Source organism: Aotus nancymaae, unplaced genomic scaffold (assembly GCF_030222135.1).
Source record: "Aotus nancymaae isolate 86718 unplaced genomic scaffold, 86718_ANA_hifiasm-v0.15.2.pri h1tg000004l, whole genome shotgun sequence".
Taxonomy (NCBI): domain Eukaryota; kingdom Metazoa; phylum Chordata; class Mammalia; order Primates; family Aotidae; genus Aotus; species Aotus nancymaae.
In genome coordinates this window covers 45,546,261-45,561,288 of record NW_026988415.1, presented here as the reverse complement: position 1 = coordinate 45,561,288, position 15,028 = coordinate 45,546,261, and the positions used below count along the sequence as shown (strand labels likewise).

General features: G+C 43.4%; 1 protein-coding gene across 6 annotated transcripts in view; it reads right to left on the bottom strand.

The window, feature by feature from the left end:
* Positions 1-10,143, bottom strand: part of BTK (Bruton tyrosine kinase) — a 40,375-nt gene extending 30,232 nt beyond the window's left edge. For all 6 annotated transcript variants that reach the window (XM_021669584.2, XM_021669581.2, XM_021669583.2 and 3 more), the window contains exon 1: positions 9,976-10,143. The gene's annotated coding sequence lies outside the window, so the exon portion shown is untranslated. The remainder of the gene's footprint in view (positions 1-9,975) is intronic.
* Positions 10,144-15,028: the final 4,885 nt, after the last annotated feature.

Sequence of the window (15,028 nt, the reverse complement as noted above, 5' to 3'; positions counted from 1 at the left end):
TTCTTTGACTGCTTTTCTCCTATTTCTTGTGATCCAGTCCAGACTCACACACCCTGAAAATGTGGTAGCTCTTCCTTAGGTGCCACTGGTCCATCACCCAATAATGTGAAAGGAAAGGCATCCATCTTTGAGTCCTCCAGAAGGTTGGTGTGTAATGCACAGCTCTGAGTTAAAAAATAGTTAGAGGGTAAAGCTTCTGTGGGTACTTATTGTGAAAGGCCTCCCTCTTTTTTTTTCTTTCTTTTTTTTTTTTTTGAGACAGAGTCTTGCTCAGTTGCCCAGGTCGGAGTGCAGTGGCACGATCTCGGCTCACTGCAATCTTCGCCTCCTGAGTTCAAGCAATTCTCCTGCCTCAGCCTCCTGAGTAGCTGGGATTATAGGCATGTGCAACCACGCCTGGCTAATTTTTGTATTTTTAACAGAGACGGGGTTTTGCCATGTTGCTCAGGCTGGTCTCAAACTCACCTCAGGTGATCCACCCACCTTGGCCTCCCAAAGTGCTGGGATTACAGGTGTGAGCCACCGTGCCGAGCCAGTAAAGGCCCCAATTAAAAAAAAAAAAACAATTTCAGTAGCCTACAGTCAATTTGACCACAAAATATGCAGTGAGGGCTGACCCTGAGCCCCACTTGGGGTGAGGGGTGGAAATGGAGGTGACACGAATGTCTCAAACACACACACACACACACCCCACTGTAGTTTACAGAAAGAAATCAAAGGGGAGAGGAGAAATAATAAACACAGAGCTCTTCATTTAAAATATAGGGTTCCAGTGTTATAATGTTCTCTTTATTAAACTATAAATGCAAAGATTTTTACATGGCCACCTTTTGCAGCCTCCAAGCTTCCTATGGAGCAGCAGAATTCAGAAAGACAAAGCTTATTAACAAGAGTTCAGCTATCATACAAACTGGACTATGTCAAGAAATTAATAGAAACAGCACTTGCAGAATCAGTAAACTAAACCATCTTTGGCTTCTATCTTTGCTTATAAGATAAAATACTATTAAGAATAATAGGGCCTGGCACGATGGCTCATGCCCCTAATCCCAGCACTTTGGGAGGCTGAGGCTGACAGGTCACTTGAGGTCAGGAGTTAGAGACCAGCCTGGCCAACATGATGAAAACCCGTCTCTACTAAAAATACAAAAAAGTAGCCAGATGTGGTGGCTAATTTGGCACCAGCACTTTGGAAGGCTGAGGCAAGAAAATCACTTGAATCTAGGAGTTTAAGAGCAGCCTAGGCAACAAAATGAGACCTCTGTCTCTACAAACAAATGAAATATAGCTGGGTGTGGTAGTGCATGCCTGTAGTCCCAGCAACTCGAGAGGCTGAGGCAGGAGAATCACTTGAACCTGGGAGGCAGAGGTTGCAGTGAGCTAAGATCGTGTCACTGCACTCCAGCCTGGAGTCTCAAAAAATAATAATAATAATAATAATAACAGAGCAAAATTCAGAAAACTACACAGCCAGCCTATGATTGGGAAGAGTTCATGAGATGCTACTTAAAATAACCAGTCAACTGTACTTCAAATGACTACTTAGCCAAAATATCCAAGAAGTAGTGTTTTCTCTCAATTTCTCCTTTAAAGTACTAATTAATTGGCTAGGAAGATTCTGGCCATTCCCTGTCTTTCCTTAGGGGGATGGAAGGAAACCTCTGTTCCTTTCAGTGACTTCTACCTGTCAGGCATTTTACATGCATTATTTCATTTATTCCTCACAACAAACACATGAGGAAACTGACACTCGTATAGGTTATGTGACTTGTCCAACCTCATCCATCTATAGCCCTTGCTATATCATCTATACCCTCTGCTGTTTTTGTGGTGTTTCATTGCCTACTGGAGGGATTTTTGTTTGTTGGCATTTCGGTCTTTGATGAGGTTGATGCCATCTACCTTGGGGCCTCTGTCATTCTCCATGGCTATCATCAAAGGGCAGTTGCGACAAACTCCTCTCCGTTTTCTAGGAATATTCAGCAAGAGAGGAAATGGTGGTAAATACAGGAGATAAGACAGTATGCAAGATCCTGGGCTCTTTCTTCTGCAATATTCCTCCAGGCTGGTAAGGATGATCTGTCCCCGTTAATTGTCAAGTATACTTTTTTCCACATGAGGACTCTTCTTAGTCTTGCCGGGTTTTCTTGCATTTTCCTTTTTAAATCATCCCCAAGGAGATTCTGTCTAACTAGTGAATTTCTAGAATCGCTTGTTTCCTTTTCTGGATGCTTTATTGTTGATGGAATGAAAGCACAGTGTTTAGGTAGAATATCCACTCTTCTCTGTCCCTAGTGTTCTTATTGCTTACTGTGAATATAAAACTTCGATCAAATATACCTTCTATTTTTTTGAGACAGGGTCTCACTCTGTCGCCCAGGTTGGGGTGCAGTGGCAGAATCACCACTCACTGCAGCCTCCACCTCCCAGGCTCAAGCAATCCTCCTGCCTCAGCCTCTCAAGTAACTGGGACTACAGGCATACACTACCACACCCAGCTAATTTTTTAATTTTTTGTAGAGACAGGGGTCTCACCTTGTTGCCTAGGTTGGATTCAAACTCCTGGATGCAAGCGATCTTCTTGCCTCAGCCTTCCAAATTGTGGGGATTACAGGCATGAGCTGCCACAACTGGCCTCAAATATACTTTGTTTTATATTATGAAATATTTCAAATAGAAATTACAGAGAATATAACATTACAATCATGGACTCACTGCTTAGCTCTACAGAATCCTAACATTGTGCCATATTGCCTCAGATGTTAAAAACTGAAATACTATCGATATAATCAACACCCCTTTATGTACTCCACAATTTTAGTCTTCTCCCTCCTTAGAGATCACCAATATCTTGAATTTGGTGTTTATCATTCCTAGGCATGTTTTCATATTATTATTACAGATGTAAGTATCTATAAAAGATATATAGTATTGGTTTACATGTTTAAAATTTCTATATGGCCAGGTGCGGTGGCTCATGCCTATAATCCCAGCACTTTGGGAGGCTGAGGAGGGTGGATCGCCTAAGGTCAGGAGTTCCAGAGCAGCCTGACCAACATGGTGAAACCCCGTCTCTACTAAAAACACAAAAACTAGCCAGGCATGGTGGTGGGCACATGCAATCCTAGCTACTCAGCAGCCTGAGGCAGGAGAATTGGTTGAACCTGGGAGGGGATGGTTACAGTGAGCCGATATCGTGCCATTGCACTCCAGCCTGGGCAACAAGAGTGAAACTTTTTTTTTTTTTTTTTAAACACATTCTTCAACAACTTGCTTTTTTCCCCTCAATATAATATGTTATGATTTATTTATTTGGGTAGTTCATCTTCATATGTTTAATACATTTTTATATGCATAAAATATTCTACATGATGAATACATTCCAATTTATTCATTCTCCTGTTGATGGGCATTTAGATTGTTTGTTTTCGGTGATAAACAATGCTGTTGTGAACATTATTGTGGTTTTTTTTTTTTAGTCTCAGAATGAATTCTCAGTTACTTACACAAAGTGGGAAACCCAGGTCCAGCTTATGTTGGACTACGCACTTTGCATCATTCCCTCTTGCCTTTTCAGTCCTGTTTTCCTGGTGCTTCACTATGAAATGTGGTAGAATTATCAACTATCTCTAGTGGGAGGCTAAATTTGGCCCACAGAAAATATATTCCCAGTCCCAAGAAGCATCCTTCAGGTTCTAATTGAGATTTCATTGAGAACTCCTTGGCCTTGGAACCAGAAGAGAAGTCTTCTTTAAAATTTCATAACCAGGATACAAAATCAATGTGCAAAAATCACAGGCATTCCTATACACCAATAACAGACTTAAAGAGAGCCAAATCAAGAACGAACTGTCATTCACAATTGCTACAAAGAGAATAAAATACCTAGGAATACAACTAACAAGGAACGTAAAGGACCTCTTCAAGGAGAACTACAAACCACTGCTCAGTGAAATAAGAGAGGACACAAACAGATGGAGAAACAATCCATGTTCATGGTAGGAAGAATCAATATCGTGAAAATGGCCATACTGCCCAAAGTAATTTACAGATTCAATGCTATCCCCATCAAGCTACCAATGACCTTCTTCACAGAACTGGAAAAAACCACCTTAAACTTCATATGGAACCAAAAGAGAGCCCGCATAGCCAAGTCAATTCTAAGCAAAAAGAACAAAGCGGGAGGCATCACACTACCAGACATCAAACTCTACTACAAGGCTACAGTAATCAAAACAGCATGGTACTGGTACCAAAACAGAGATATAGACCAACGGAACAGAACAGAGGCGTCGGAGGCAACACAACATATCTACAACCACCCGATCTTTGACAAACCTGATAAAAACAAGCAATGGGGAAAGGATTCCCTGTTCAATAAGTGGTGTTGGGAAAACTGGCTAGCCATATGCAGAAAGCAGAAACTGGACCCCTTCCTGACACCTTACACTAAAATTAACTCCAGATGGATTAAAGACTTAAACATAAGACCTAACACCATAAAAACCCTAGAAGAAAACCTAGGCAAAACCATTCAGGACATAGGTGTAGGCAAGGACTTCATAACCAAAACACCAAAAGCATTGGCAACAAAAGCCAAAATAGACAAATGGGACCTAATCCAACTCCACAGCTTCTGCACGGCAAAAGCAACAGTCATTAGAGTGAATCGGCAACCAATAGAATGGTAAAAAATTTTTGCAGCCTACCCATCTGACAAAGGGCTGATATCCAGAATTTACAACGAACTAAAACAGATTTACAAGGAAAAAACAAACAAGCCCATTCAAAAACGGGCGAAGGATATGAACAGATACTTTACAAAAGAAGACATACATGAGGCCAACAAGCATATGAAAAAATGCTCATCATCACTGGTCATTAGAGAAATGCAAATCAAAACTACATTGAGATACCATCTCACGCCAGTTAGAACGGCAATCATTAAAAAATCTGGAGACAACAGATGCTAGAGAGGATGTGGAGAAATAGGAACACTTTTACACTGTTGGTGGGAGTGTAAATTAGTTCAACCATTGTGGAAGACAGTGTGGAGATTCCTCAAGGACCTAGAAATAGAAATTCCATTTGACCCAGCAATCCCATTACTGGGTATATATCCAAAGGATTATAAATCGTTCTACTACAAGGACACATGCACACGAATGTTCATTGCAGCACAGTTTACAATAGCAAAGACCTGGAACCAACCCAAATGCCCATCGATGATAGACTGGACAGGAAAAATGTGGCACATATACACCATGGAATATTATGCAGCCATCAAAAACGATGAGTTCGCGTCCTTTGTAGGGACATGGATGAACCTGGAAACCATCATTCTCAGCAAACTGACACAAGAACACAAAATCAAACACCACATGTTCTCACTCATAGACGGGTGTTGAACAATGGGAACACGTCGACACAGGGAGGGGAGCACTATACACTGGGGTCTGTTGGGGGGGAGTGGGGGGACAGCGGGGGGTGGGGAGTTGGGGAGAGAGAGCATGGGGAGAAATGCCACATATAGGTGAAGGGGAGGAAGGCAGCAAATCACACTGATGCACCTATGCAACAACCTTGCATGTTTTTCACATGTACCCCAAAACCTAAAATGCAATAAAAAAAATTTTAACACTTAAAAAAAATAAAAAATAAAAAAACAAAATAAAATTTCATAACCACAGTAACAAAGCAACCTAATTAATCTTGTTAAATTCCCAAGATTGTTTTGTTCAGGCCTCAGTGAAACCTAATTATTTTATGATAAGCTTCATAGTCAGGGCTAGAGGGGACCAAATTTGTGATGAAGACTTCAAGTCAAAATCAGTTTTGTGGCTTCATGCGGACCAGGGAAATTCTCCTGCTATAGTCATTTACAAGAGATCTTAGGGCTCTCTGGTTCTTCCACAGCAGTTCATATTATTTATTTATTTTTGAGACAGAGTCTCGCTCTGTCGCCCAGGCTGGAGTGCAGTAGCGCAATCTTGGCTCACTGCTATGTCCACCATCCGGTTCAAGTGATTCTCGTGTCTCAGCCTCCCGAGTAGCTGGGATTATAGGCGCACATCATTACACTTGCCTTGGCCTCCCAAAATCCTGGGATTACAGGCTTGAGCCATCACGCCTGGCTTTATGTTTTTAGTAGCATTTTACATTTTTCTTTTGGGGTTTTGGAAACTTCTAGGTCTCTGTGATTCATCGTCTCTCTTTTTTTTTTTTTTTTAAAACGTGGTTTCACCATGTTGGTCAGGCTGGTCTTGAACTCCTGACCTCAGGTAATCCACCCGCCTTGGCCTCCAAAGTGCTTGGATTACAGGTGTGAGCCACCACGCCCGGCCCATCGTCTCTTTTTGTCTTGCACTAGCTTCAATAGATTCTGGCCAACTGATGATGGAGGGAGAGCCAGAGAGCCAATCTGCAAGTTTATAGTCAGTGCCAGATCAGATCGGTGGTAATATTTTCAATATTCTCCCTCTGCTCTGAGGGTGACTGCTGGGGTGTCTGTCTTTCATTCTGGACTTGTGTGCCCCTTTGCCCTTCTTTTTCAACCTAGTTTTTGTTTTCCTTGGCTTAAACATTTTATTTATTTTTTTTCCGTCGATATCAAAGCATCACTGCTGGGCACAGTGGTGTGCACCTGTAGTCCCAGCTACTCAGGAGGCTGATATGGGAGGATCACTTGAGCCCAAGAGTTCAAGGCCAGACTGAGAAACATAGGGAGACCCCCATCTCAAAACAAAACCAAATAAAGTAAAATAAAATATGCTCGTTGTAGAAAATATGTCAAGTACAGGGATATAAAAAAGAAAAAATGAATTATAAACCCATTATCCAGAGGCATTAATATTTCGGCATATTTCCTTCTATTTTTTTTTTCTGTATGTGTGTTCTTAACATATTTGAGATCATATTGCACTCACTTAATTTACTATTGTTCATAATATCTATCTATCCATCCATCCATTCAAGGTAGCTTTTTCCAAAAAAAAAAAAAAAAAAAAAAGATCTAAGGTTCTTATTTAACATTATTCCTGATTATTTTCCCATGTCATTAGGATCTCTATACAAGTATCATTTCCCAAGTTAAAAATTATGTGCATTTTGCGTTTTGATACATACTGCCAAAATAGTTTCCAGAAACATTGTATCAATTTCAGCTCCAGATAGTTTTAGAGAGCCCCCTTTCTCATTATCCTTATCTCTTTTCTGGTCCATTTCTAATCATTTTTAAAACTCTGATTTTGCTGCAGACAAATCTGTTTTTTTTTCATTGAGTCAATGATCTTAAACTCCAGTAAATTCCAACCCCCAACTTGTCTAAAACTTAACTTCTCTTGACTCTAGAATTTCCTTCTTCTAGGGTGAGTTAACAGACTACAGTTTGATTTTATTTCAGGGAGGTAAGGCAGTGAGATGAGCTTCTCTTCGATATTCAAATAACCAATATAATCCTAAAGACATCCCGTGAGAACTTTCTAAGAGTGGAGAGAAGAGCCTGGTTAGCTTCTGGGTTTCCAATGCTCTCAAATCACCCTCAGCCACTGCACATGAATCTCCATAGAAACTGAAAGTTACACGTGGCCCAATTGTTTCAGGGTCCTCAGAGTTCTCCCTCCTCTTTCCCCTCCCCTGATGGCTTCATGCATAACCAAGTAGCTTTGGAGTCAAGTACGTCAAGGCCTCTTTTCTAGCTTCTTGTTGAGCACTGTGTCACTGAAAATTCTAGTTCTTTCTTATTTTCAATAGTTAGCAATCAGATCATTGCAGGAGGCAGAGCAGGGTATCTGTTAACTCTTTGGAGAACACTCAAACTTTGGTTTTCGAAAGCTGTATCTTCCCTTTATACCTAAGTCACTTCCTGATATGGGTCTGGTCCACTGAAAGAAAACTCTATAGGAAATTTTCTTGAATGGAAATAGCAAATCATAGTGATAATTTAAACTTGCACCAATCCCCCAGAAGTGGATGGAAAGTTACATTAGTTCACACCATAAAAAGTTTACAAAGAATTCTAGGCCGGGCAAGGTGGTTCACGCCTGTAATCCCAGCACTTTGGGAGGCCGAGGCGGGCAGATCACCTGAGGTCAGGAATTCGAGACCAGCCTGACCAACATGGAGAAACCACGTCTCTACTAAAAATATAAAACTAGCCGGGTGTGGTGGCACATGCCTGTAATCCCAGCTACTTGGGAGGCTGAGGCAGGAGAATCACTTGAACCCGGGAGGCAGAGGTTGCAGTGAGCCAAGATCGAGCCATTGCACTCCAGCCTGGGTAACAAGAGCAAATTCCATCTCAAAAAAAAAAAAATTCCAAACAAAAACATCAATAGCTATATGTAATGAAAATTGAGACTGCATCACAAACAAGCAGTTTAAATAGTTTGAATATAAAAGGAGTCAGAATATATAGGGCAAGCTCTAAGGGACACTGTTTGGGTATAATGCTTTAAGTTGCCATAAGTATTTGTATTTTGTGGCTTATTTGGAAAGTGACATTGTTTTATCAAATAACTGAGGCTACAGACAGGCTATAGCACTCTTGCTTCTGGGACTGGCATGCAAAATGAGGGAAGGAACAGAGCCAATATACAACTAGCAGGAAAGATGACAGCCTCTGAGCTGTGTAGACTCCCCAGCCATTGGCTTTGCTGCTTCCCTGCCTCTAGACATGGATGACATGAGATAGAGACTTTCAGCTTTGAGAGCTGGGTTTCCAATGCTCTCAGATTGCCAATAAATCAGAATTTCATTTGGAGTCTGGGCAGCCCATCCAAGGATGTCTTGATCAGGGTCATCAATCACTTTTATTCTAAATGTCGTATCATTTGCTCTAGGTAGGCCCTCTGTGGGACATCGGCAGGTCTGGGGCAGAGTAAAAAAAATAGCAAATACTGAGATCTAGCTCTTACTATTGCCAGGCCCTGTTTTAAATGCTTTATAGGTATTTACACATTTACTGTTCACAACCACCTTATGGGGAAGATATTAGGCAAGCAGGGAGAAGGAAAGGGAAAGGAAAAGGAAAAGGGAAAGAGCAGGGGAAGAAAGGAAAGAGAAAAAGTCAATGCAATTCAGCAATTATTTATTAAGTGCTAACTATGTCAGAGTCTATGGTAATCAACAAAACAGACGAGGATATAATGAAGAGGGGATACGGGTAGAGAAAGGAGGACCAGTGGGAAGAGGAGGAAGATGGAGAGGAGGAAAGGGAAGGAGAAATAATGAAGACAAGAGAAAAGCAAGACATGCACATGGAGGGCAATGGTAAGAGGAGAAAGAAACCTTTGCCTCGACCTCAGGGGTTGGCCGCACTGTCTGGGCTGAGGCAGAAGCTGCTTTCTCCTGGCTCAGTCTTTTACCCACTGTTACCACGAGGTTGGCGCAGCTTCAACACAATCCTTTCAAGCCAGCTCTGATCCTGGCAACATTTGGCCTGGTACAGATCAAGGCAGGTAGCTTACACCCCTGGTCCAGCCAGGCCTTTCCCTAGCTCACAGAGGTCAACTGCATAACGTGGAGCGTGAGCTTTTTCCGTGTTCTCAGGGAATCTGCCTCTTAGTATCTCTTTTTCTAAGGGCTTAATTGACCCACGTATCCCTATTGAGCCTTCAAGCACTATTTCGCATAAGGGCTTGTTTTTATCCAACTGCTCCTTGCAATACTACTTTTGAACTAAGTTTGGCAGAGGTACCCCTTTCTAACATTTGCTACCTGTTTGGATGGTCACGTCATGTCACATTTTTCTCTTCCTGTTCCCTCCACCCACAGCCCTTGTCGGAAAAGACCCCTTCAGCCCCTCTGATCACCAGAAGGGACTGCCAGGGCCTTGTGCTGATGACACTCCCACCCTCCGTCAGCCTCCTCTGCTAGCAGATAAATGGCACCAGCCATGCTTTCCCTCTGTTTTTAGGGGTCCCAAGAAAGGTATATTGCTGCTGCTGCCCAGCCCCTGCCATACCCCAGACCCACCTCAGTCCTGACTTAATGCAGGTAGCTTCCCAGGTGCATTGAGATGCCAGGACTTGGAAGGCGGGACTTGATCACAGCAGACACTGGCCCTGGAGACATATTCTTACAGTCCAGAGAGGAAGGACAGTCTGAGCAAACCCCACCCTTTCACAGCCACTCAGTTCCCTTTTTTTGTTTCCTGACCTAAACCAATGTCTTTTTTTCTTCTCAGTAGCATGCTATCTGGTTCCCTGCTGCTGTCCCTATTCCACCCCCTCAACTGTCCCCGCCCTTCATTTGCTTGGGACCTCTGAGACTATCTTGAGTTTGTCTCTGAAAGAACTTCTCAACGTGACTAGGGCCACTGAGACTCTAGATGGGGCTGGCCTGAGCTGACAGGTCATCAGGCTGCCCTCCCAGAGGTAAAGGGAAAACATACCTAAAGTACTGCGAGGACAGTCAGCACTGGGAGAGGGTCTTACAGGAAAGAGGAGACATGCTGGGGGCTGGCATAGACAGAACAAAGAGACTGGCCAGGAAGAGCGTTTTTCTTGAGTCTCCTGTCCTCTGGGGCAGAGAAGTGTTAGGGACACACAGTTGAACTTGATAGTGAAGAGACCCCAAAGGACAGAACCAGACAGAGGTAGAGACAAGACTTCCCCCTGCTGAGTCATTTTCTAAGAAAGCATTTTTTCCCCTACAGATAAAAATGTGGAATGTAAGCCCACAGAAACACTTGTGCCCTTCCCCATTTTCTGTGGATGTTGATTTTCTCCATTTAAGATTCGGCCTCAGGGATTAACTCTCAATGTCCATGTTTCTCTTTAATCATGTAAATCAGTAAAGCAGACTAGATGTGTCACTTGAAGCCTGGATGTTTTCTCAACGGCCCCCTACCTTATGCTCCAACTTCAATGTTCCCCCCAGGGATTCTCCTAGGAAAGGCAGCCAGTATTGAATGCAGACCAGGATGGGTGGAGCCCGTGCTTACTGATCTGCCTGCCCATCTTGACACCTCAGGCACTGACATATTTCCTTGCCCGAAGGCACTGTAACCTAATGTAGAAAGAGATCACAGATCACACTACAAGTTCATCTGAACTTGTAAGTCAACAGAACCTTATTTTTTTCCTTAATTTGCTCTAAAAAACCGAAAACACCACCAACAAAAAACAGATACATGTGCAGAAGGTGCAGGTTTGTTACATAGGTATACATATGCCATGGTGATTTGCTGCACCTATTGACTGGTCCTCTAAGTTCCCTCCCCCACCCCTCACCCCCCACCCCCTCAAAGGCCCTGGGACTTTTTTTTTTTTGAGACAGGGTCTTGCTTTGAAGCCCAGGCTGGAGTGCAGTGGAGTGATCATGGCTCACTGCAGCCTCCACCTCCTGGGCTCAAGCAATCCTCTCATCTCAGCCTCCCTAGCAGTAGCTGGGACTACAGGCATGCATCACCATGCTGGGCGAATTTTTGTATTTTTTGTAGAGATGGGGTTTCACTATGTTGCCCAGGCTGGTCTCAAACTCCTGGACTCAAGCGACCCTCCTGTCTTGGCCTCCAAAAATGCTGGGATTACAGGGGTGAGCCACCTCTCCCGGTCATCAACAGGACTTTAAACAAAAACATTTAAAGCGTTTGTGTAGGATGCTGACAGAGTGGTTGATCCTCACATTTGCACAAGATAGATGGACAGCATGTGTTGTGTGATTGCCTTACTTTATTGACAACTTACATCCTTTGACTAGTCACCCCCAATAGCTGCTCCACTCACCTGCCGGAGAGTTGGCCATAGGCATTCACCTTCCCTTTTCTTTTCTTCAGTCTTATGCCACTAGTCGTCACATGCCCTGTCCCTTCTCAAGGTCCATCTTGGGGTGGGAACTGGGAGGTGATAGACATCCAGTAGGAGATCTAAACAAGAGAGAGAGACGAGCACAAGGGAAAGGAGCATGTAGACGTAGGCTCTTTTTCACCCTCTGCCCATGACCGCTCCCCTAGCACACTCATCCATACTGACAGGAGGACTGTACTCAGCGCAAATGAACAACTGAGTGTCACCTGAACAGATTCCCAATGCAATATAAGGTTCTGTTCTTGGTGCTATCCTGTTCAACATTTTTATTGATGACCTTTGAGGAAAATATAGAAAGTAGCCCAGTTTATCTAAGAATGGTGCAAGGCTCTGTGTGCTAGACTGGATGACAGAAGAGGGCAATTAGTTTCCAAAAAGATCTTGATCACGTAGTGTGAGAAGCCAAATTCCAGAGTGTATTTCACTGGGGCTAAAGGTGATGTCTCATAATTGGGCCCCAAATTTGAACTTCAAATGACTCCAGGAGAAAGTGGATTAGCAGTAGCATTTGTGAAAATGGTTCAGGGGTTTTTGCTGACAGTAATCAAGAGACATGTCATGTCAGTTAACATGGCTGCCAGTACTTTGGGAGGCCGAGGTGAATGGATCACGAGGTCAGGAGTTCGAGACCAGCATGGCCAACATAGTGAAATCCCAACTCTACTAAAAGTACAAAAATTAGCCAGGTGTGGTGGCAGGTGCCTGTAGTCCCAGCTATTTGGGAGGCTAAGGCAGGAGAATCGCTTGAACCTGGGAGGCAGAGGTTGTGGTGAGTGAAGATTGTGCCATTGCACTCCACCCTGGGCAACAAGAGCAAAACTCTGTCTCAAAAAAAAAAGCCAAGGTGACATTGAGGCTTCCTTATAGAAGTAACATATCTAGACAGAGGAAGGCAAAGCAAGACCACACCTACAGTCCTGCATTCAGTTCTGAGTGCCTCGTCTGAGGGGAAATTAATGAGCAGGAGCATGTCCAAAACAGAGAACAGCTCAAAGGATCCTCCCACCTCAGCGTCAGCATTGATGTACAAACTTCACTTATAGGATGTATAACCTCTGGGGATCTAATGTACAAAATAGTGACCATAATTAATAATACTGTATTATTGAAATTTGATAAGAGAGCAGATTTTAAGTGTCCTCACCACCCCCATGGTAACTATGGATGGTGATGGATGTGTTAATCAATTCGACTGTGGTAATCATCACACAGTGTATACACATATCAAATCATGTTATACACCTTGAATATAAAAAATTTTTGTCAATTAAATATTTTTAAATAAAAACCCCACAAAACCATATAACGCGAGGTATAATAGAACGAAGTTTGGTTAAATGAAGAGGGGCCGTGTTCATGGACTTCACATTTCCATGTTACTAACATAAACCCCCAAAGGCCAGTAAGATTGCTTAAATATCTGGAAAGGAAAAGAAAATGCTCGCAGTTTGGCAAAGAAACTATCAGGAAATGTAGCAGGTTGTGGTAATGTTTTTATTATCTTATTCCCAGAGACTACCCAACAAAAAAGGGGGTGATCAGAGTGTCAGCTCCGGACCCATGCATGTTCCTAGAAGGTTATGCAAGCAAGATACCCTAGACTCTCATGGTTCTTCAGCCCGTACTCCACTGCCACCTTCTCCTGTGTCTCAGGTCAATTCCGTCTCCTCACCATCATATACACGGCAGATGCCCCTGCTTCCTTTGTATGATGTAGTGGTTAAGTGCAAGGATGTAGTGTTACACTACCTAGGATCAACTTCCAGCTCCACAAAAAATAGCCACCTGTTTGACTTCCGGTAAGTGAACTTTTTTTTTTTTTTTTGAGACAAAATTTCGCTCTTGTTGCCCAGGCTGGAGTGCAATGGAACGATCTCGGCTCACTGCAGCCCCCGCCTTCCAGGTTCAAGCGATTCTCCTGCCTCAGCCTCCCAATTAGCTAGGATTACAGGCATGTGTCACCATGCCTGGCTAATTTTGTATTTTTAGTAGAGACGGGGTTTCTCCATGTTGTTCAGGCTGGTCTTGAACTCCCGACTTCAGGTGATCCGCCTGCTTCGGCATCCCAAAGTGCTGGGATTACAGGTGTGAGCCACTGTGCCCGGCCAGGGTAAGTGAACTTAACATCTCTTGTGTTCCAGTTTCCTCACCTGTTAAATACTGATACTTGTACATACCTCCTGGGGTTGCTGTCAGGATTAAAAGGGGTAGTATATAAGGTGGTTAGGAGAATGCCTGGCATATGGTAAGTGAGCTATAATTTTTTAGCTATTATAATTACCAGGCCACAACAGCAGTATTTTATAATGTTAAAGGAACCCAGGCTCTGGATTCAGTCTACGTGGGTTTGTATCCTAGATTCACTAAATACTGTTGACACTGGGCAAATCATTTAACATCCTACGGCCTCAATTGCTTCATCTGTAAAATGGGAATAATTGTACCACCTGTTTCCTAGAATTACTATGAGAATTGTATGACACAATCGATTTAAAATGCTTAGCACTCTGCAGTCTTTCTATGCTGGACTCTCTTGAAACCTAGTACATGCCTTCTGCCAGGTATGCAAGGAAGGGAAAAGCCGCTAGGTACTTTCTACTTCTAGGCTTGATGATTGCTATCACAAGAGCCAAACAATTTCACTGTCACTTTTCAGAACCTAGAGCAACTGACTTACTCCCTCAACAGAAGGGTGCTGCTTTAAGGCCATTGTTCCTTTTCTTCAAAGTACTTAGTCCATAATTGTACATTTGTAAGCCTATTAGTTTACTGTATTCCTCCCCTGGAACAGTGCCTGACACATACTTATGGACATTCAATAACCATTCGTTGAATGGACCAACTGGCCATGTGATAGCTGAACTAGAGCAATTTGCTCCCTCCTGGCCTTCACTGAACCAGTTTGCTGTAAAAGGTGTTCCCAGTGACCTTGAGGTGGAACAGGAATGGAACGTGGAGGTGGAGGACCCCTCCGTTCGACCCTAGTCCTGGCTTCCTTTGGGGACGGGGAGGCCAGAGGATCTGGGAAAAGCACCGCTCCGTTCACTGAACGCTACTACGTAGCAGCGTACCTGAAAAGAGATAACGAGACGAAAAGTTGCAAAGCTGCGGGGCGGGAGGAAGTCGGGGCAAGTGGACCACCCTTTAGGCGTAGTCCTTCCTTAAGCTCCCGCTCGCGGCTCCGAACTGAGTCCTCTCAACGCCGGAGGGCGCTGCGC